The sequence below is a fragment of the Oryctolagus cuniculus genome, chromosome 7 (genome assembly GCF_964237555.1).
Source record: "Oryctolagus cuniculus chromosome 7, mOryCun1.1, whole genome shotgun sequence".
Lineage (NCBI taxonomy): Eukaryota > Metazoa > Chordata > Mammalia > Lagomorpha > Leporidae > Oryctolagus > Oryctolagus cuniculus.
The window spans coordinates 149655513-149678606 of NC_091438.1; the positions used below are offsets into that span (position 1 = coordinate 149655513).

Genomic DNA, 23094 nt, shown 5'->3' on the forward strand with positions numbered 1-23094 from the left:
CATTTTGTTGCAAATGACCGGATTTCATTTTTTTTAACTGCTGTATAGTAGAATCTTACTCTTGTATTTTTTTCCGCTTGGTAGGGGAAAAATATAAACTTCTCATTCCCTCTGTCCCATATGTAGAAGTGTGTGTGTGTGTGTGTGTGTGTGTACACTTATACACACACATGCACATAAACATATACACAGATACATAAGTTTTTTCTTAAATAGAAATGAGAATGCACTATTTACACACATAAACTCTTCTGCAGATTGCTTGTTGCATTTTTTGTGTTATTGATCCCTCTATAATGTAGTGCAGAGAAAGAAGCCATTTGGTGAGTGGTTAATATCCCCATTGTCAGGAGCTGGACATTTAGAGTTGGATTCCAAGTCTTTATTCCACACTGTGACCTGTCGCTCCCCCTCTTCGTGGAGGAACGACACTAAGCCCTGCCTAGGCTTCATATCCAAGTCACGGCACCATCATGTCGCTCCCCCTCTTCGTGGAGGAACGACACTAAGCCCTGCCTAGGCTTCATATCCGAGTCACGGCACCATTATGTCGCTCCCCCTCTTCGCGGAGGAACGACACAAGACCCCTGCGCTGTTCTTTCGTCTGCTCGGCCCTCCCCGGGTTTGCTGCTGGTTCTTCCCGGGTTGGCTACTATCCCTTCCACCTCCGTGGAAGGGCAGTTCCCCCTGGCCACATTCCCCACTTCCTCAGGGGAGCGGCACACCGCCGGCCGGCTTTCTCGGGGGCTGCACAGGTGTTCCTTCAGCTAGATGTTCCCCTTAGATGTTCCCGGTGCATGCCGTCTCTCTCCTCCTTTATAGTCCTCCTCTGCCAATCCCAACTCGGCTGCCCACACGCCGAGTACGCTGCTCTCCTCCAATCAGGAGCAAGTCCTACAGTTTATTGGTTGAACTGGAGGCAGCTGTGCAGAAGCTGTTTACTTCTCTCCCAGCGCCATATTGTGGGAGAGCAGATGCATAGAATAAGTCTTAATTCCAGTAACTCAGTCTAGTCCGGATTGCTCCCCACAGTGACCTTGGGCAGTTTCCTTTGCTCCTGTGTACCTCGGTTTTCTATTTTGAGAAATGGGAATAATTATTCTAGGATTGTTTGAGGGATAATGTAATGTGAAGTATTTGGAACAGTTGGCATATGATACATAGTTTAATAAATATAAGCTGTAATGATTATAATACAGCTGTTCTTCATTTTAAAAATTGTGTATTCTGCAATAGAGATTTACCACATTTATCAAGCCTTTCTCAAATTGATAGGTAACCGTATTTTTTTTTTTTATTTTTTTTTTATTTTTTGACAGGCAGAGTGGACAGTGAGAGAGAGAGACAGAGAGAAAGGTCTTCCTTTGCCGTTGGTTCACCCTCCAATGGCCGCCGCGGCCGGCGCGCTGCGGCCGGCGCACCGCGCTGATCCGATGGCAGGAGCCAGGAGCCAGGTGCTTTTCCTGGTCTCCCATGGGGTGCAGGGCCCAAGCACCTGGGCCATCCTCCACTGCACTCCCTGGCCACAGCAGAGGGCTGGCCTGGAAGAGGGGCAACCGGGACAGAATCCGGCGCCCCGACCGGGGCTAGAACCTGGTGTGCCGGCGCCGCTAGGCGGAGGATTAGCCTAGTGAGCCGCGGCGCCGGCCTAGGTAACCGTATTTTAAAGCACTTCAGTTTTCCCCTGAATGCTTTTAAAACGATGGTTGGTTTTAAGTTCGTAAGTGCTAACAACTGTCTTTTTTGGGGGGGAAAGGGGCTCTTCTTCAGCTCATTTACTTAATTGAAGGCTCAAAACTTTATGAACTGCAGAAGTTAACTAACTTCCTTCACACATCCTAACCCTGGGCTCAGATCCTATTTTGTACAGTTTGCAAAACCTAGTTTCTTTTTCAAGTGGTAGCTTTCAAGTTAGCCCTTGCTAAACACTGTCTGTTCTCATTTTTATCTTTTTATAGATTGTTCAAGCTATTAGGATCTTGAATTTTAATGAAAAGAAGAACATTTTATTGTTCCTGTGCTGTTGTTTTTAGTTTATTGCCATCTTTCCAATTGGAAAAGATGTTTGATAATCAAAATTTTGTCATTGTGTTGGTTGTAGAGAATGTATCTTCCTGAGAAACATACTATGACAACATCAAATTAGTGGTTTTATGACTGTGAGAAATAGTTAATATTTTTAGTAATCCAGCAAAGTTAATTAACATTTTCATTCGACTTCAGTAACTCAAGTAATCTTACTTTCTTTCCTAATTGGTAAAATGTTTCCTAATTAGGAATTCTTAATTTCCTTTGCTACCTAAAATCGTGGTACTCAATATTGGCAGCCCATTGGAGTTTGTTGTAGTTCAGTAAAGTGTGTGGACATGAATGAGTCAGGTTCTGAAGCCAGGATTTTAGATATGCGCTGGAGTTGAGAGCTCTGTCACAGGAAAGTGGAATGGTCAATTTTGAGTTAAGCTAGGTTAGCCATAAAGTGTTTAAGGGATATTAAGTTGATATTGCTTGGGTACTTGGACAGTTTTTTCCCTGAGGGTTTTGAGTACAAGCATGTGATGCCTGATTATTGGATCTGAGGTCTATTTCTTGTTAAGACTCTTGACATAACAATGTTTCAGAAATGAGTCTGTTATTTCATTGTGAATGTGTGTGTGTGTGTTTTAAAGATGTATTTCTTTATTTGATAGGCAGAGTTACAGAGTGGCAGAGGCAGAGAGAGAGAGAGAGAGAAGGAGAGAGAGAGAGAGATGTCCTCCATCTGCTAGTTCACTCCCCAGATGGCTACAGTAGCCGGAGCTTTGCTGATCTGAAGCCTAGAGTTTCCTCCAGGTCTCTCTGTGGGTGAAGGGGCCCAAGGACTTGAGCCATCTTCCACTGCTTTCCCAGGATATAGCAGAGAGCTATATCCCATATGGGATGCCAGCACTGCAGGCAGTGGCTTTACCTGCTAAGCCACAGTTCCAGCCTCGTGATTCTGTTCTTAAAGATTTTTATTTAGATTATTTGTAAAGTAGAGTTTAGCAAATGGGTAAATCATGATTTTTTTCCTTTGAGGTATTTGATTCTGATACCTAATAAAGTGCAAACCAAGTGTTTTGTACCTGACATACTTTTTTTTTTTTAATTTTTTATTTTTTTGACAGGCAGAGTGGACAGTGAGAGAGAGAGAGAGAGAAACGTGTTCCTTTGCCGTTGGTTCACCCTCCAGTGGCCGGCGCACCGCGCTGATCCGATGGCAAGAGCCAGGTACTTATCCTGGTCTCCCATGGGGTGCAGGGCCCAAGCACTTGGGCCATCCTCCACTGCACTCCCTGGCCACAGCAGAGAGCTGGCCTGGAAGAGGGGCAACCGGGACAGAATCCGGCACCCCGACCGGGACTAGAACCCTGTGTGCCGGTGCCGCAAGGCGGAGGATTAGCCTAGTGAGCTGCAGCGCTGGCCTGTACCTGACATACTTTTGATTAACATTTTTTTTCTTAAATATTATAAGAGTAATAGAAGAAGAGACACAGAGAAAAAAAGATCTTTGATCTATTAATTCACTCCCCAAATGGCCACAATGGCTGGAGCCAGGAATTCCATCCAGGTCTCCCATGTGGGTGGCAGGGGCCCAAGTACTTTTTCCATCATCCACTGCTTTCCCAGGCACATTAACAGGAAACTAGATTGGAAGTGGAGTAGCTGGGACTTGAACTGGCACCCATATGGGGTCCACAAGCTGCTGCTCAACCTGTTGTACCACAACACTGGTCCCCCAGACATCCTTTTAGAACTTGGACTGATTTGTTACCAGTATCTAATTAGTCAGTCTGCACACTAATAGGTACTGACAGCCTTTATCTGTTTTCTTTCCCATTATGAAGTGAATTTTCTCAGTTCAGCAAAGTTTCCATGTGTGCGTTCAAGATTTCTTGCAAATGAGTTAAGGCAGTCTTAGCACCTACTGAATATATTGTTATTGAGGATTATTAGCAATACTACAATTCTTATTTAAAAATTGTGTGTGCTACTGAAGTGAATTCAGTAGCATTCTTTAGTGTGTATTAGAGAGACTTGGTTTTAACCTGTTCTTTGACTAAAGAAAAGAAACATGTTACCTGATCCTGAGCACAAAATTATGGGATTCAGAACTGCCAGGGATCCAAACTACGGTCCTTTGAGAGCTCACCCTCTGTTGGCCAAGAGCTGCTCCTGATCCCTTAGGGCTGCTGTATTTGGCTAGCTAGTTTGCGTTCCAGTTAGCAGGAAGAAGAAGGGGGAGGACATGCCAGAAGATTTGTAGACCACTCTTTTTTTTTTTAAGACTTATTGTATTTATTTGAGGCCAGCACCGTGGCTCAGTAGGCTAATCCTCCGCCTGTGGCGCCAGCACACCGGGTTCTAGTCCTGGTCAGTGCGCTGGATTCTGTCCCGGTTGCTCCTCTTCCAGGCCAGCTCTCTGCTGTGGCCCGGGAAGGCAGTGGAGGGTGGCCCAAGTTCTTGGGCCCTGCACCCACATGGGAGACCAGGAGGAAGCACCTGGCTCCTGGCTTCGGATCAGCGCGGTGCGCCAGCTGCAGCGGCCACTGGCGTGTGAACCAACGGAAAAGGAAGACCTTTCTCTCTGTCTCTCTCTCTCTCACTGTCCACTCTGCCTGTCAAAAAAAAAAAAAAAAAAAAAAAAAAGACTTATTGTATTTATTTGAAAGACAGTTACAGAGAGAGTAGAAACAGAGAGAGAGGTCTTCCATTCACTGGTTCACTTCCAAAATGGCCACAATGACTGGAGCTGGGCCTATCCAAAGCCAGGAACCAGGAGCTTCTTCTGGGTCTCCATGTGGGTGCTGGGGCCCAAGGCTTTGGGCCATCCTCCACTGCTTTCCCAGGCGCATTAGCAGGAAACTAGATTGGAAGTGGAGCAGCTGGCACCCATATGGGATGCCATTGCTGCAGGTCAGCACTTTAATCCATTTTGCCACAGTGCCGGCCCTAACCACTTTAACTCTTATTTTTTTCAAGGAGAGAGGGTAGAAGCAGAAATTGTAGGGCAAATAGCAGTTTCTAGCAATAAGGTTTTTATGAGGATGTACCCAGCAGAATGATAGATACATAGTGGGTGCTTAGTTGATGATAATTTACATTTTTAAATTTAAGTTCTTTGAGTACTTGCTATTTGCCTAGTTCTTTGTTCTACTCTATCTACTCTGGACCTTTAAGGAAGAGAGGGTGGCAAATATACCCGTTAAGATGAACCACTTCTTTTAAAATTAGTATTAGACAGACAGGCACTCAATGAAACAGTTAAATAATGATTCATTAAGACTAAAACAAGAAATTTGTTGTGTATTTAATAGCTGTTGAAAAGGAAGATTGAGAATGAGATAGTTTTTTGTCAGATGTAATCTGAGCTAAATGCTTCTTATGCCAGCCCACACACCCACGTGTAAAAGAATTTTATGGAGTATAATTGAATCATAACCCAAATAATAGAATTATATTTCAGTAATGTACTTTACCCAGCCTTTTGGTACTCACTAGTTCACCAGGAAAAATCTGCCTTAAGTTAGAAGTCTGAATCCATTTGTGGTGGTGAGCACTTGCGATGTGTGATTGAGAAACTTAGTTTTGTGTAATTTTAATTAAATTTATATTTAAATAGCTATTTGTTGGGTAGCATAGCTCCAGATTATCCATTCAGTCTGCAAATATTTTTTGAGTATTTGACAATATTCCTGATGTGGTGTTAGGGTACTGGAGGTTATGATAGGGTACTGGCAGTATGGTGAAGGAGACGAACAGTTAAAGAGATAATCGGAATATAGTGTGATGATTACTATATTAAAAGTACAGGGTTCTGTAAAAGCATAGGTATGGGTGTGTACTAATCCCCACTGAGGGTGCTTCACATTTGAGAGTGCTCTTTTTGTCAAAGGAAGCCTGGTATGAAAATAACCCCTTGTGTTACAGATTGCCTGCACATCACCTCGGGGGATTGTGGAACCACATGGCCATTATTATTTGTAAGTGTTTAGGATCAGCACTGGTATTTTTCTGCCATACCTAGCCCTCAAATAGCATTTTATTTTGAGTTTTAAAGTATGGGCAAAGAGAATGCCTTGGTTTTGTGATTTAGTGATATAGATTGCAGAGATTCTTAAGGTTCAGTTTTTGGGATTTGAGACTTATGTATATATGAATATTGAGTACAAGGTAACAATTTCCCTGTAGCTTTTTATACTTGACCTTTTTCTAGGTTCTCATAGAGATGAAAGGATGCCTTGTCATTTCCTAGGGCTGCTAATCTATATGTTGAGATACATTCATACTTCTTTTGGCTTGATCTGCAAATAACATTCTCAGCCATGTAAACCTCCTTGGCTTAGGGATGGAGGCCTTTAGGAATTCTTTATTTTTGCTTGGAATGAACCTGTACATTTTTTGCTCTTCTTTTGGTCCTCATGGGACTCATGTACCTAAATGAATTAGTCTTTATGGCTTTTCTCTAGACATGGAAGAACAAGAGCTTTGACTTTCAGCTCCATCGGACAGGTTCTGTAAAATACACACAGCTACTTAAAATGGATTGCATTCATTAGTAAGCATCTTGTTTTTAGGATGTCTTGACATTTACTTCTCTATAAATATATAAAAGAGCTTGTGTTTTGATCCTGTGATCTGACTTTGATGAACTGTGGTGCACTGGGCTATTTCTAGTGTAGTTCATTTTAATACAAACAACATTTTTTGTGCATTTTAACCTGGAAGAGTTATGGTTTTAAATGTTGGGTTAATAAGTTAATAAACATGTGCCCTAGGTAATTAGGATTCTTTTTTTTTTTTTTCCATTTTTTCCCTTAAATTTATTATAGAGAGAGAGACAGAGACAGAGAGACAGAGATAGAGTGACGGGAGGGAGAGAGTGTGCAAGCATGTTCTCCCATCCACGGGTTTACTCCCTGAGTGCCCAAAATGAAGCCATAAGCCAGGAACTCAGTGTAGGTCTTTCTCGCTGGTGGCAGGGACCTAACCACTTTAGCTATTACTGTTATCTTCCGGTGTGTGTATTAGCAGGAACTGGAATTGGAAACAGAGTTGGATTTCAGCCATTGTCTTAACTGATACGCCAATTCCCTATCTTCTTCATATTTGCTTTTTTTTATATGATTTATTTACTTGAAAGGCAGAGTTACAGAGTGGCAGAGGCAGAGACAGAGAGGTCTTCCATCTGCTGATCACTTTCCAAATGGCTGCAATGGTAGGGGCTGAAGCCAGGAGTCAGGGGCTTCTTCTGGGTCACCGAGGTGGGTGCAGGGGCCCAAGCACTTGAGTGGTCCTCCCCTGCTTTCCCAGGCTCATAAGCAGGAAGCTGGATCAGAAGTGAGCAGTGGGGGCCGGCGCTGTGTCCTAGCAGGTAAAGGTGCTGCCTGCAGTATAATATGCTTGATTATTATGTATTATAAATGTATAGTGTTTAATACATATTTAATAGAGCTTTTTTAAAAGCTTTTTATTCAGTGAGAGGAGAGTGAGGCTATGTCTAAGAGAGAAAGGGAAATCTAGATCCATACCAATCAGAGAGTAGACCAAGGGCCACATGCAGCAAGCGTCTGGTTATGAGCAGCTACCAGCAGCTTATCATGGCTGCAGCGAAGGGAAGACGGAGGCCCTGTGCCCGGAGGGTGCGGGGCAACAAGGCGATCCAGGGCAGTGAGGGAAAAAAGGCTGGGCTCACAGTGTTCGTTTCAGGCCTTTTACCCACTTCCAAAGGGGAGTGGTTGATTAGTCTGATTGGCAGGTGGGCGTACAGGTGTGGTCAGGTAGGGGGATGAGATCACACAAGGCGAGTTGAAGGCGTGGCCTTCGAGTTTATAGACCCAAGCAATTTTATCATATCTGCCTGCCTGGATCATTACCCCTCAGAGACTTTCCAGCCCTTAATCCTAAGTGCTGTTGGATGGCGTAGAATCATATCTTCTATAGCTGCTTCCTGCTTATGAGGGGTGTAGTGCAGGCCCTGTCTGGCCTGGGTCTGGAAGTCTCTATCTCATCTGACAAATTTACTTTATGAGCTGGAGCAATTTCAGTCACTGTCAATGGCTTTGTCCCCTGCATGGTCAGTTATTCCCGGAAGTTGTTGAGTTCTGAAACATTTAAGTTAGTTAATCAACATGAGCAAAACCGGGACAAAAAAATTGTGAATGGGGTACCTCTTAAGGTGGAAAGGCTACCTTTATGTAGATTATAAAACCCATTTAGCTTGAGTGTAGAGAATTATAATAGAAGAACCCAGTAGGACTTCTATTGTCAGTAACAGTTCCCAGAGAGAATCAAAAGGAGGCAGGCACAGCATATTTGCCTTAATGTGCAGTAGTCTTAGAGGCTTTTTTTGTGAAGCTGATTTCCTTTAAGTGATGATTCATGACAGTATCAACACCATGATTACTCTGCTTTCAGCACCTTGGCCCTCAGGGCCTTAGGTGGAAGCATGTCCACCAATGAGTGAATCATCGATGTTACCCTCTGTCCTATTGACCATCTTACCCTCCAGGTGTGGTCACAGTCCACCTATGACCTCTCATCGTTTGCTCTGGGACAGAGATCCTGTGCTGGTTACTGCATGTGGGGGCTACCCCCTGCTTTTTTAAAAATTAGATTTATTTATTTGAAAGACTGAGTGACAGAGAGGAAGACTTAAAGATAGCTTCCATTTATTAGTTCACTCCCAAATGACTGCAACAGCCAGGTCTGGGCCAGGCAGAAGTCAGGAGCCAGGAACTCTACCCAGGTCTCCCACATCGGTGGCAAGGCAAAAGCGCTTGGGGTATCTTTTGTTGCCCTCCCAGGTGCATTAGCAGGAAACTGGATCAGAAGTGGAGTAGCTGGGACTTGACCCAGCACTCTGATATGGGATGCTGGTGTTGCTCAACACACTGCACCATAATGCCCCCAGATTTTCTTTAAACTCATTGTTTCACAGTTACCTCTTTCTCAGTGTCTTTTATTGGAGGATCTTGTGTTTCTTTGGATTTCACTTCATTTCGTTGTAACCTCAATTGTCTGATCTTTTTTTATTTTTACAGTGGATTTGATGTTCTTTGAGACTTTCTGTATCCTAAGCAGGAGTAAAAATCTAATCATGCTTTTTAGGGTTAATCTGTGTTAATCATTCCGAGAATGACTCAAAGTTACAATCATTTCAAGGACGATTACAAAAAATATTTGGAATACTAGATGAAAAAAACTCGATTAGGAAATCATGGCAAAGGGAGAAAAAGGATAAGGTTTAAAAATAAACAGCGAGCTATATAGAGCACGAGTATTAGAAAAGTGCCAAGTACCCTGAGTGGTTGCTGAATGTTGGTTTTGGTTTTGGATCTGAGCTTCACTAATGTCCACAACAAAACTTTGTGATTGACAGTGTTCAAATTTTTTAACAAATGTTTATTTTCATGATTGCATTTTAAATGTAGGAGGAATTTTTTTTTTTTTTTGCTTTCACTGGCAAATCTAGTGAATTATGTAATATACAAAACTTTTTTTAAAAATAAGATTTATTTAGTTGAAAGGTATAAGGATGGAGAGAAAGGGAAGGACAGAGAAAGAGGTTTTCTGCCCGCTGGTTCACTCCCCAAATGGCTGCAACTGCTGGGGCTGGGCCAGGCTGAAGCCAAGAGACCCTAAACTTCCAGGTCTTCCATGTGGGTGGTAGGGCCAACTTCTGCTGCTTTCCCAGGCGCCTTAGCAGGGAGCTGGATTGGAAGCAGGACCACTGAGACTGGCACTCCAGTGTGGGATGACAGTGTTGTAGGCAGCAACTTAACCCATTGTGCCACAACACCAGCCCTGAGACCTCTCTTTAACATAGATTCTTTCTTCACCTGTATTACTTCTTAAAGTGTATAGATGTTCTTTCTTCACATTCTCTGCTGGAGGAGCTGGGGTAGTTCCATGAATATCAGTACCTGTTATTGCAATGTAAGATGCTGTCTGTATGGCAGAGTGTTTATAAAATAATTGCTATTTGAATTCCACAGTCCTCAAAACAATAAGCATATTTTTTCTAGGATGCCAGAATGGCCTGTGTATAAGAGAGATTAAAGAATCTAGTCAACAAACATTTTTTGCCTGCCTGCTAGATCAGGCTAGCTGAGGGTATAGCAGTGAATACAAACAGGCCATTTTCTCATAAAACTTGTATTGCTGTAGAAAGATCATACCCTAACATATAATGCCAAATGGTGACAAGTGCTATCTGGGAAAATGATACAAAATATGAAGAATACAGATAATGGCTATAAGTTAGAGTTGTTACCTTATATGGGTTGTCAAGGAAGACTTTAAGGGAGAATTTCAGGAGAGAAATGAAGGCAGTGGAGATTTTAAGTTGTAGGGATAGCTGAGTTATTTGAGGGTAGAGTGCCTTCAGCAGAGGAAAGAATGAGTAGAGGAGAACCTAGGAGGTTGCACCATGTACACATATTTGAGATAGTTTAAGATTACTGTAGTTCAAGATGAGGTCACAGAGGAAGCCAGGGGAAGTTCATGTAGGGCCTTGTAGGAAATGTTAAGGATTTGGGGTTTTATTCTGGATGAGAAGGGAAGTCATTGAAGGGTTTAGAGCAGGGAAATATTATTTGTTTTGTAAGGATGCTCTAATTTTATGAAAACTCATCACCTATATTCCGTAATTAATATGTTATTACATTGCTTTGTCGTATGTTCCAGCTATCTTTGGGAAAGCCATCTTTGAAAATACTGATTCAATTTCCTAGATAGTGTCTTAAATATCACTTTGAGAACATTCTTTTTTGACCTTAAGACAGCCACTCTTGTGATGAAATAGGAATACTCCAAGAAGTCTCTAAACTATTCTTAGTCATTTATTTATTAAGGTATATTACATGTGGTTGAGATGAAGTCTTTTGCTATTTTTAGTGATGCTAAAGACAGCTGACACCTAAGAAGGTAGGAGGGGAATGCCACCAAATGAGGCAAAGTGGATTAGAATAAGGAAGTAGTATTTCCAAACATAACTCTATCAGTTGACTTCAAGCCATCTCTGTTAATGTATTATGTTTGATACCTAATACTTTCCTTTCCTTTATCTTGACTTGTATATTTATTTGATTCTGTTAAGCTTCAGAGTCAGTACTTTACATAAATGCAGTGTAGTATTGTGGAGATAGAATACTTAGATGCCTTTTCTCAATCTGAAATGGGGCTTGGCTGGTGCCGCTGCTCACTAGGCTAATCCTCTGCCTGTGGCTGCGGCACACCGGGTTCTAGTCCCGGTCGGGGCGCCGGATTCTGTCCCGGTTGCCCCTCTTGCAGGCCAGCTCTCTGCTGTGGCCCGGGAGTGCAGTGGATGATGGCCCAAGTCCTTGGGCCCTGCACCAGCATGGGAGACCAGGAGAAGCACCTGGCTCCTGGCTTCGGATCAGTGTGGTGCGCCGGCCGCGGCAGCCACTGGAGGGTGAACCAACGGCAAAGGAAGACCTTTCTCTCTGTCACTGTCCACTCTGCCTGTCAAAAAAATAAAAAATAAAAAATAAATGGGACTAAATATTAGAACTTTCCTTTCAGGTTTGTTATAAGTGGATTAATGTGCATAAAACAGGGCCAGGTATGTACTCACACCAATAATGTTAGCTCTTATAATGTGGAATATAGGACCATAAAACTTCCTATAAGGGCTTTTGTGATTGAGAAAGTGAGATCACTGTTTCAGATATTTCAGTAGCTTTTTATTTATATTTATTTAATTTTTTTAAAGATTTATTTTATTTATTCGAAAGTCAGAGTTACAAAGAGAGAGGCAGAGAGAGAGAGGAGTCTTCCATCCGCTGGTTGATTCCCCAATTGGCCTCAACAGCCAGAGCTGCACAAATCTGAAGCCAGGAGCTAGGAGCTTCTTCTGGGTCTCCCACGTGGGTGCAGGGGCTCAAGGACTTGGGCCATCTTCCACTGCCTTCCCAGGCCATAGCAGAGAGCCAGATTGAAAGTGGAGCAGCTGGGTCTCGAACCAGCGCCCATATGGGATGCCAGTGCTTCAGGCCAGAGCATTAACCTGCTGTCCCACAGTGCGGCACCTAAATCAGTAGTTGTTTTTTTTTTTTTTTTTTTTAAATGGTGGAACCAACTTTATTTTTTTTTCTTTTTTCCTTTATTTTTTCTTTTCTTTCTTTATTTTTTGACAGGCAGAGTGGACAGTGAGAGAGAGAGAGAGACAGAGAGAAAGGTCTTCTTTTTGCCTTTGGTTCACCCTCCAATGGCTGCCGCGGCTGGCGCGCTGTTGATGGTGCACCGGGCTGATCCGATGGCAGGAGCCAGGTGCTTCTCCTGGTCTCCCATGGGGTGCAGGGCCCAAGCACTTGGGCCATCCTCCACTGCACTCCCTGGCCACAGCAGAGAGCTGGCCTGGAAGAGGGGTAACCGGGACAGAATCTGGCGTCCCGACCGGGGCTAGAACCCAGTGTGCCGGCGCCGCAAGGCGGAGGATTAGCCTATTGAGCCGCGGCGCCAGCCTAATCAGTAGTTTTTAAAGACTGTTTCTAGGACTTCTCTGTTTTGGTTAATCAAGTAAATTTGCCAGAAGGGGAATGATTTTATGGAAGATATTAACTCCTAGAAAATCATTTAGATATGTGGTTAGTTTCTCTTTTTGACGTAAACTGGTGACCATTACGATTTCAAGTGTAAAAATCGTTAAACCTTTTAAGTGTCAGATTTTTCTGATGCTGAGAGTACAGAGATAATTTCAGAAACTAAAGGGGCATCTTAATTAAAAATACTACTTTAGTTTTCTCATTAATCTGATTTTTGCAAAGTACTTAAATTTGTCATTGTATTGTCATTTACTATTAAGTGTAAATTTTAAAGCTTTGATACCATTAAGTAAGTTTCAAGTTAGTTAGATCTGTGATTACAGAAGTATTTGTTAATCAAGAGTGAAATTCCTCAGGCATAAAGAGCAATCACATTATCTCCTGTTTTTATTCTCAGATGACTGTTTTATCATATTCTGTAAACTGTTCATGTATTTTTAATTCAGATTTGATATTTTTACACATTTGCTTTAATAAAGAGTGTAAAGTTACTGAGAAATCTGTGGCTTTAGGTGAATATACAATTAAAATACATAATAAAATAATATAATATTAATATATGTTATAAAATAATATATAATTAAAGTACATAATAAAAATAATATGTATTTTAATTATAATAATTAATACAGGTAGTACCTGTATATATTTTTTGGTAATGTGGGGGCAGAGTCACCTTGGGTGGGGTTGTATGAAGTTATTACTAATTGAAATATCAGTTAATGGATCTAGAGCTAGTTTTAGATCTATATGGTATTAAAGAAGGACAATCAGTAAACACTGTCATAACAGAAAATTCTGATTTAACATTAATCTACCTCTCTTTTTGGTTAACATTTGAGAAAAGGAACTCTTTCATTGTATTTGTTTTCACAAAAATGAGGACCTATAGTTTCACCATTTAAAATTTAGTCAATCTTACTCAACAAATTTACACTATTTGAGCCCAGTTATTACACTATTCGGGTAGGTTAAGCTGCCACCTGCAGTGCTGGCATTCTATATAGGTGCTGGTTCGAGACTGGATTGCTCCACTTCTAATCCAGTTCCCTGCTGATGTGACTGGGAAAGCAGCAGAGAGTGGCCCAAATGCTTGGGCCCTTGCACCCACAAGGGAGACCTATAAGAAGCTCCTGGCTCCTGGCTTTAGATTGGCCAAGCAGCCATTGTGCTCATTTGGGGAGTGAACCAGCAGATGGAAGACCTTTCTCTCTGTCTCTCCCTCTCACTGTCTATAACTACCTTTCAAATAAATACAATTAAAAAAAAAAAGGCTGTACAAAAAAATTTAAAAGCTAGCACACTGAGATATCAGCCCATCTTGAGTGGGATAGTATGAGAAAATTTTAAAATTTGGAAGAATTCCAACTTTTTTAGTTTTCTGTGAATCCCCTTGAGGTTTCTGATTACCATCTCTAATGGCAGTCTGGACTGCTGTGTTCACACCTCAGTGAGCTGGCCTTCTGTAGAAGCAATATAAAGTACCCTTTCCATTTCTGTAACAGAGTGTCAGATTTGCTGGCTGTCTGGTGTTGAAACCAGTAGAGCCCATGTAATAAGCAGAGTACATCAACACATTTTTACTACTGGTTGTAACAATTTGAATGTGTGCCAAATGAAATAAGGTTGTTAAAAGCTTTGTAATATACCCTAAATTTGAAGAAGATTCATAATACACAAGATGTTTGAGGAAGACAGGTGTTGTATTAACAATCCCTGAATTGATCCCTAGACCATGAGAGCTGTGTTCCATGGCAATTTTGTCTCATTAATGCTCTTTGTCATCTCTGGAATTATTCAATTGAATAATTCCTCTGTATTTTTCTTAGGACAGGAGGCAGAATTTTGTCCATTCTAAGAAAAAAATTTTCTTTAAGTAAGTTAGTTTTCTGTTTAAAGTAAAATGTTATGTAGTGCAATTTAAATCTTCTCTACTTTAGTGCCAGTTAATTTCATGCCAAATTTTTGGGCCCAGATACTTTGATCTGCTTCAGTTTAGATACTAAAAACATCAAATCTTTCCTTATTGTTTCATTTCTTTTTTTTCCCCCTCCTTGGTGTCTTATTTCAGAATCACTGTGGGATAGGGCAGATAAAAAAGTTCATAAGTCCTTTGAGATTAGGTAGATGTCCTTTTATCTTTAAGTACTTTGCTAATTTACTATTAAGAGAGACTAAGGAGGGCCCTGCCCCTGTACCATGTGGGAGACCTGGGAGCAGCTCCTGGCTTCTGGCTTCTGGCTTCGGATGGCGCAGTTCAGCCGTTGCGACTATCTGGGGCTGAACCAGTGGGTGGAACACCTCTCTGTCTCTGCCTCTGCTTCTCTGTAACGCTGCCTTTCAAATAAATAAATAAAAATTTTTTTAAAAAAGAATAAGTAGTATTAGGGAGACGTCTCATAAGAGGAAAAACATGACCATCAAATGGAATAGCAGTTCCCAGATGACTTTATTTTTATTTAGGGTTTGACTGTTACTTTTTTTTTAATCATTTATTTATTTGAGAGGCAGATAGACAAGGACAGAGAGAACTAGAGAGAGTGCACACTCCTGCTCCCTTCTGCTGGTTCCTTCCTCAGATGCTCACTATGGCGGAGGCTTGCCAAGGGCTTGGATAGGCCAAAGCTGGGAACTAGGAATTCAGTCCAGTTCATACATGTGGGTGGCAAGGACTTAACTATTTGACCCTTATCCTAATGCCTCCTGGGGTGTGTATTGACTGGAATTTGGATTGGAGTGGGGACTGGAACCCAGGCACTCTGATAAAGGATTCCAGTTGGCTTTTTATTAACCACTATTGCTCTGAATAATAATTCTTAGATTTACATTTGTGTTTTAACTCTACAGTTCCACTTTAATATCAGAGAGTTCATGGAAAATGTACATCATCTTTTAATTCTATTTTCATGAGTCTTTTTTCATTTTTTTGAGAGGCAGAGTAAGAGAGAGACAGTTTCTATCCATTGGTTCACTCCCTCAGTGCGCAGAGCTGCTGAGGCTGGGTTGGACTAAAACTAGGAGGTATGAACATTTAACTCTCCTAGGTGGCAAGGACCAAACATCACTTGCCATCACTACTGCCTCTCAATGTCTGTATTAGCAGAACTGGATTCAGGAGCTGGATCCATGTGTTAAACCCAGGTATCCCAATATGGGATGTAGGCTTCTTAACTGCTAGGTTAAATGCCCACCTCATCTGTGAACTTTTGATGTCCGCTTGTATATGGTTTTGATATGTAAGTCTCTCTACAGTTATGATTCTTCTTAGCTGGATCTGTAGCTGCTTGAAACAACAGTACTATTAATGTAAGTGTAGTTACACATTATTCACATGTGTAATGCAAACTGGCAGGCTAAGCTCCCAGCTGATAATGTTAAATGCGCTGGAAAGAGTTTTTCACACATTTCAGTTGTGTTATTTTCTTACATGAAAGTGTTCAATATTATTGGCCTGCTCTGTAGTAATTGAATCACAGTTGAACTTGAATTAGTCCAAACTGAAAAAAATCTATTATGTGACCTAGCAGGAAATTTGTGCTGTATTTTTGTGCTAACTGCTGAAGTTTGAAAGCATGTTAAAGAGAGAGATGTTTATTTGAAGCATCAAATTTAAATTTGTAACGATTTTTCCAGCTAACTTTTAACTCTCAAAATAATGTCATTCTCCTTTTTTCTCACTTTGAACTTTATAACTCATAATACATCAACAAAAAAATAAGTTAGATGGTTTAAATTAGTCATATAGTTTTTTGGTTTCTCAGTATATGGATGGATGGAAATTATTTGGTTAGAGGCCAGTGCGGTGACAGTGGGTTAATGCCCTGGCCAGAAGCACCGGCTTCCCATATTGGCACTGGTTCAAGATCCAGCTGCTCCACTTCCAATCCGGCTCTCTGCTATGGCCTGGGAAAGCAGTAGAAGATGGCCCAAGTGCTTGGGCCCCTGCACCCCCATGTGGGAGACCCAGAAGAAGCTCCTGGCTTCTCTGGCCGATGTGGCCAGTTGTGGAATGAATCAGCTGATGGAAGACCTCTCTCTCTCTGCCTCTCTCTCTGCCTCTCCTCTCTCTGTGTAACTCTTTCAAATAAATAACTTTAAAAAATCTTAAAAAAATTATTTTGTTGACAAAATTGATAATTCCGGAAACTTAATTAATAGAAGAATTGTCAATGTCAACTATTGTTCCTGTGTTTACTTTTATCTTTCTTCTTCCATTTGAAGGGGCTCTTTTCTCCAGCTCTTCTCCCTCTTCTTACCTCCAAAATCTGTCCTAATCCCTGGAGCAGATTGAGAGGGGGCAGTAAGCCTTTGATTTTTATGGCATAGGTGCATATTATTGGGCTTCAAATTTTAGAATATGAAATGTTTTTAACTTTTTTACGCCACTCATGTGAATCCTTAGCTGGTTGAAGTAGGATCCAGTTAGCATATTTTGAAGCAGTATTTAAGTTTTGTAGTTTTTTCAATTTATGACATTCAAAATAGTATCATTCACATTTTGTACATTATAGCTTTGAGTAAATCAGTAGGAAAATAAGTTACATGGTTTGAATTAGCCATTTAGTTTTCTGATTTCCCAGTCTATGGATGGATAGAAATTACTTGGTTGACAAAATTGACAATCAATTCAAGAACCAACTTCAATTAAATTCACAATTTAAGCTATGGTAGTGGACTACTACATATTCTGCATTACTGTGGTCGTGAATCCTAGATAGACGGGAAAAGGGAGTAGGAGAAGTTAAGGTTGGGAGCTATTCCTGTTTGACTTCTGGACAGATGATGCTTTTGTTAATCATGAGGATGGAAGTGCTTTAGGAGTAAACAGTAGAGCCATGGTAGTTTAAGGCCATGTTTGAATGCGGGACATTCAAAAGGGGGTAGATTAGCAGACTGTAAGACGTACTATCACTAGAGACAGTCTGGGTTATAGTTGCAGGATTTTGAGTCACAACCGTGGTAAATGCTAACTGCTTTCAAAATTCAAGAATTTTGATGTATGAGTAGTGAGGGCTTGCTCACAGATTGTCCTTTTGCCATAGGCTTTGTGCATAACTGTGATTCCTAATAGTGACAAAAGTTAGAAGGAAGTGAAATGATATATGATGACTAATGTGTACTCATATACCTTGTAATTAGGAACCATTGTAAAAGGTGTCCTCCTGTCTTTGTGATTTGAAGTATGAGTTGTTTCATAAAGCCAAAGAAACAGTGAAGGTGTGCTCAAGTGTTTTTTTTTTTTAAAGATTTGTTTATTTATTAGATTTATTTATTTATTTGAGAGGTAGAGTTAGAGAGAGAGAGAGAGAGAGAGAGAGAGAAAGTTCTTCCATTTACTGGTTCACTCCCCAAATGGCCGCAATGGCCAGAGCTGAGCCAGGAGCCAGGTGCTTCTTCCAGGTCTCCTATGTGGGTGCAGGGGCCCAAGCACTTTGGCCATCTTCCACTGCTTTCCCAGGCTATAAGCAGAAAGCTGAATCCCATCTGCATGGGATGCCAACGCTGTGGGTGGAGGCCTAGCCTACTGTGTCACAGTGCTGGCCCCACAATTTGTTTATTTAAAAGGCAGAGTTACAAAGAGATTTTGATTGACTGTCCATCTGCTGGTTCACTCACCGAATGGCTGCAACATTAGGTCTGGGCCAGGAGTGGGGCTGATATGAAGCCAGAAGCCAGGAGGTTCTTCCAGGTCTCCCATGTGTATGCAAGGGCCTAGATACTTGGGCCATCCTCTGCTGCTTTCCCAGGCGCATTAGCAGGGAGCTGGATCAGAAGTGGAGGAGCCGGGACTAGAACCGGCGCCTGTGTGGGATGCCAGTGCTACACGTGGTGCCTTTACCTGCTGTGCCACAGTGTTGGCCCCCAGAACAAACTTTTCACTATTAAATGCATTTTCTGGGTAGGTGATTAGCCTCCTGGTGGTTAAGACACCAGATAAAACAGCCATGACTTGTTGGAGTACCTGGATTTGATGCCCTGTTCTGGCTGCTGTCTCTAGCTTCCTGTTAATGCAGACCCTGGACCAGTAGTGATGGCTCAGGTGATTGAATTCTCCCACATGCAGGGGAGACCTGGATTGAGTTCCTGGCTTCCAGAGGCAGCCTGGTCCTGCCCCAGCTGTTGCAGACATTTAGAAGGTGAACCATCAGAGGGGCATTATCTTTGTCTTTCTGTCTCTCAAATAAATAAGCTACAAACATTTTTAACTTAATTTGTAACCAAATTTATCTCACATTACAAAATTTTTAAATGAATTTATGAATTTATCTCATACATATATAAAATCTTAGTCATGGAGTTGGATTTTAAAAAGAAAATTTCTGGTAATGATGCATATTAATGTTGTATATATCATTTCTTAAATTTTTATTTTCTTGGAAGGCAGAGGAACAGAGACAAGGCGCACACACACACACACACACATCTCCTATCCGATGGTTCATTCTCTACATGCCTGCAGCAGCCTGAGTTGGATCAGGCCAAAGCCAGGAACCTGAAACTCAATCTGGTCACGCATGTGAGTAGTAGGGATCCAAGTACTTGAGCTGCCTCTAGTGGTGTGCATTAGCAGGAAGCTGGTATCAGGAATGGGGCTGGGACTTGAACCCAGGCACTCTGATCTATGATGTGGACATCCCAAGTGACATCCTAACTGCCGCGCCTAATGCTTGCCCTGTGTCTGTGTATTTTTTTAAGCATATCAAGATTTCGGTTTTTAACATTTATGCTGGCGAATAAGCCTTTTCTTTGGTTAGAACCACAAAGGAAATGATGTCTTATGGTAACTCTAGCATGGATAATTATACAGCATCAATCAGATTTAGTTAAACTATGACAACTTTCACTTTATTTCATTCGAGGAATGGCAGTGAGGAAAATAGTTATGATCTATACCTTCAGGTTTACTATTTTCTTTTTCAAGATTTATTTGTTTGAAAGGCAGGGTAGAGAGAGGGAGAGACAAATGAAGAGATCTTTCATTTGCTGGTTTACTCCCCAAATGATTGTAATGACTGGAGCTGGGCCAGGTGGAAACCAGGAACCTGGATCTCCATCTGGATCTCCCGCATGGGTGACGGGACGCAAACACTTTGGTCATCTTCTGCTTCTGCTGCTATCCCAGAAGCATTAGCCGGGATCTGGATCAGAATTGGAGCAGAGGGACTTGAACTGTTGCTGTGATATGGGATGCTGGGGTCACAGCCACTATAGCACAGTGCTGGCCCCAAGTTCACTATTTTCAAAGCTAATGTAGTGTACTGAGAAGTGAAATAGCTGATTGAGAACTTTTGTTATTTGTTCACATGTAAAGTGTTTAATAAAAACATTGGTCTCTTTGTTGGAGAACTTCTTTTGATTATGTAGCCTTTTGAAAAATACCTGGAGGCCGGCGCCGCGGCTCACTAGGCTAATCCTCCGCCTAGCGGCGCCGGCACACCGGGTTCTAGTCCCGGTTGGGGCGCTGGATTCTGTCCCGGTTGCCCCTCTTCCAGGCCAGCTCTCTGCTGTGACCAGGGAGTGCAGAGGAGGATGGCCCAGGTGCTTGGGCCCTGCACCCCATGGGAGACCAGGAAAAGCACCTGGCTCCTGGCTCCTGCCATCGGATCAGCGCGGTGCGCCGGCCGCAGCGCGCCGGCTGTGGCGGCCATTGGAGGGTGAACCAACGGCAAAGGAAGACCTTTCTCTCTGTCTCTCTCTCTCACTGTCCACTCTGCCTGTCAAAAAAAAAAAAAAAAAAAAAAACACAAAACAAAACCTGGATAAAAATAATGGTGTGTCTAACTTTTTAAAAATATGTTTTTATTTTTATTTTATTTCAAAGGCAGAGAAAGAGAGAGAGGCAGGCAGGCAGGCAGGCAGTTAGGGAGAGAGCTTTCATCTGCTGGTTCACTCCCCAAATGAACACAACAGCCAGGGGTTTGGCCAGGCTGAAGTCAGAAGCCAGGAATTCATATGGGTCTCCCACTGGATGGCAGGGACTCAGGCAGTTGAGCCATCAACTGTTCATCAACAGAAGCTGTAATTCGAAGCTGAGCCAGGTATTGATCCTAGACAGTCAGATACTGAATATAGGCATCCCAAGGACTGTTTTAACTGCTCCGCGAAAGGCTACTCCTGTTGTTTTTGGAATAAACTGCACTTGCAAAGGTCAATGTAATTAGAAATGGAATTTTTGGAATTTTGTTTAATAATAAAATGAGATATGGTGTATGTAGAGTACAGGAGTCCTTTTTTGTGACTTACTAATAGACAGAGACCCAGTAGCATGCTTGGAAATCTGTTCTGTGACCGCGCGACCTTTGTCCTTATTGTAGCCAGGCAGCTAAGGAGATATCCCCTAAAGAAACAAAACTTCCCATCCTCCCACTTAGACTTTTTTCCCCCTACTATATGCTGGGCTACTGAATGGCCTAGCATTGACCAGAGGACAAAGCGTGCTTTCATCCTCAGGGTTCAGCCAGAGCCGGTGTGCTGGGCCTTTGTTAGGGCTTGCACCAGCCCTTTCTCTAGCTCACCACACACACACACACACACACACACACACGCCCGACTCATTGTTCTTACTTTGCAGTAACAACTGTATCATTTTGAGATTTCTTTTTAAATCTCATTTGAAAATAAAAATTTGTAAAGGAAAAATCATTTTTGTAATAAAAATTCAAAGCAATTTTTTTTCTCATTGTGCTTCTAAGTGCTACAAGATTTATTCTTTTTGAAATTATTTGTTTTTTAAAAAGTACAGAGTAAAAGTTCTTTCCTTTTTGTCTGGCTGTATCTTATTTATGTAATTCATGCTTGATGTTCTTCCATAACATACGAGAATCTTTAGTGTTAGGTGGTTTTTTAAAAAAGTGTCTTGCTTCAGTTTAAGTTAACACTTTGGGTTACTACTAATAGTGTTGCCTACATCCTACACTTCTCTTAAATAGAAATAAATGATCAAGGTGAAATAAGCAAGTTGATTTTATTCATGTTACATGTTTTTGTGTTTGTTTTAAAGAGGTTTTTCTTTATTTGAAAGGCAGGGTTACAGAGAAAGAGAGGGGGAGACAGAGAGACTTTCCACCCTCTGGTTTCCTTCTCAAATGGCTACAACAGTCAGAGCTGAGCCAATCTGAAGCCAAGAGCCAGGAGTTCCTTTGGTCTTCCATACGGATGCAGGGGTCTAAGCACTTGAGACATCTTCAGCTGCTTTCCCAGGCCATAAGCAGAGAGCTGGATCAGAAGAGGAGCAGCTGGGAAGTGAACCAGTGTCCATATGGATGCCAGCGCCACAGGCAGAGTCTTAACCTACTATACCATAGCATTGGCCTGTAATAGATTTATTTATTTGAAAGAGTTACACAGAGAGAGGGAGACTCAGAGAGAGAGAGAGAGAAATCTTCCATCCTCTGGTTCACCCCCATAGCTGCAACAGCCAGGGCTGGACCAGGCCAAAGCCTAGAGCCAAGAGATTCATCTGGATGTCCCATGTGGATGGTAAGGGCCCAAGCACTTGGGGCATTTTCTGCTGCTTTCCCAGGCACATTAATAGGGAGTTGGATTGGAAGTGGACAAACTCAGACTTGAATCAGTACTCATTTGGGATGTATTGCTGCAGATGGTGGCTTAACCCACTGTGCCAGTCTTGATAATTCATCTTTTAATGAAAGATTTAATGCATTTACCCAATTTTTTGTATTTACATTATTTTTCTTTTTTTGCTTTTAAAGTTTATTTTATGTATTTGAAATACAGAAAGAGAGAGAGAGAGAGAGAGAGAGAGAGAGAGAGAATATGCTGCTTTACTCCTCAAATACCTATAACAGCTGGGGCTGGGCCAGGCTGAAGCTAGGAGCCAGGAACCCCATCTATATTTCCCATGTGGTTGGTTGGCAGGAACCCAGGTACTTGAACCAGCATCTGTTGCTTCCCAGGTGCATTTGTAGGGAGTTAGATTGGAAGCAGAGTAGCTGGGACTTGAACTGGCATTCCAGCAGGGGTTGTGGGTATCTCCTAAGCTGTGGCTTAACCCACCGCACCACAACCTGGGTCTCTAGTGTTTGTGGCTTTTTCAAGTTCTAATCATTCCGTATGAAGCAAGTATGTACACTGAGTTTGTGTATACTAAAGCTTGTTTGTCACATATTCTAAGAAAGGAATGTAATATATTACACATGGTGAATATATATATATGTATATATATTTAAAGATCTTTTTATTTATATATGAAAGGCAGAGTTACATAGAGAAGGAAAGAGAGTGAGAGTGATCTTTTTTTTAAGATTTAATTTTTATTTATTTGAAAGACAGAGTTACAGAGAGAGGTAGAGCCAGAGAGAGAAAAAGAGAGAGGTCTTCCATCTGCTGGTTCACTCTTCAAATGGCTTCCCCAGGCCATAGCAGAGAGCTGGATCAGAAGTGTAGCAGCTGGGACTTGAACGGGCTATATGGGATTTGGCACTGCAGGCCGGGGCTTCAACCCACTGTATCACAGCACCGGGCCCTGTGAGAGAGAAAGAGAGATCGT

General features: G+C 41.9%; 1 protein-coding gene and 1 long non-coding RNA gene across 41 annotated transcripts in view; both read left to right on the forward strand.

Annotated features, from left to right (window-relative positions):
• EIF4G3 (eukaryotic translation initiation factor 4 gamma 3) overlaps positions 1-23094 on the forward strand; it is a 378821-nt gene that overhangs the window by 43627 nt on the left and 312100 nt on the right. The window lies entirely within an intron of this gene.
• LOC138850718 (uncharacterized) lies at positions 1038-21613 on the forward strand. The gene is made up of 2 exons (XR_011390863.1): positions 1038-1275; positions 1653-21613. It is a non-coding gene; the product is annotated as an uncharacterized lncRNA (long non-coding RNA).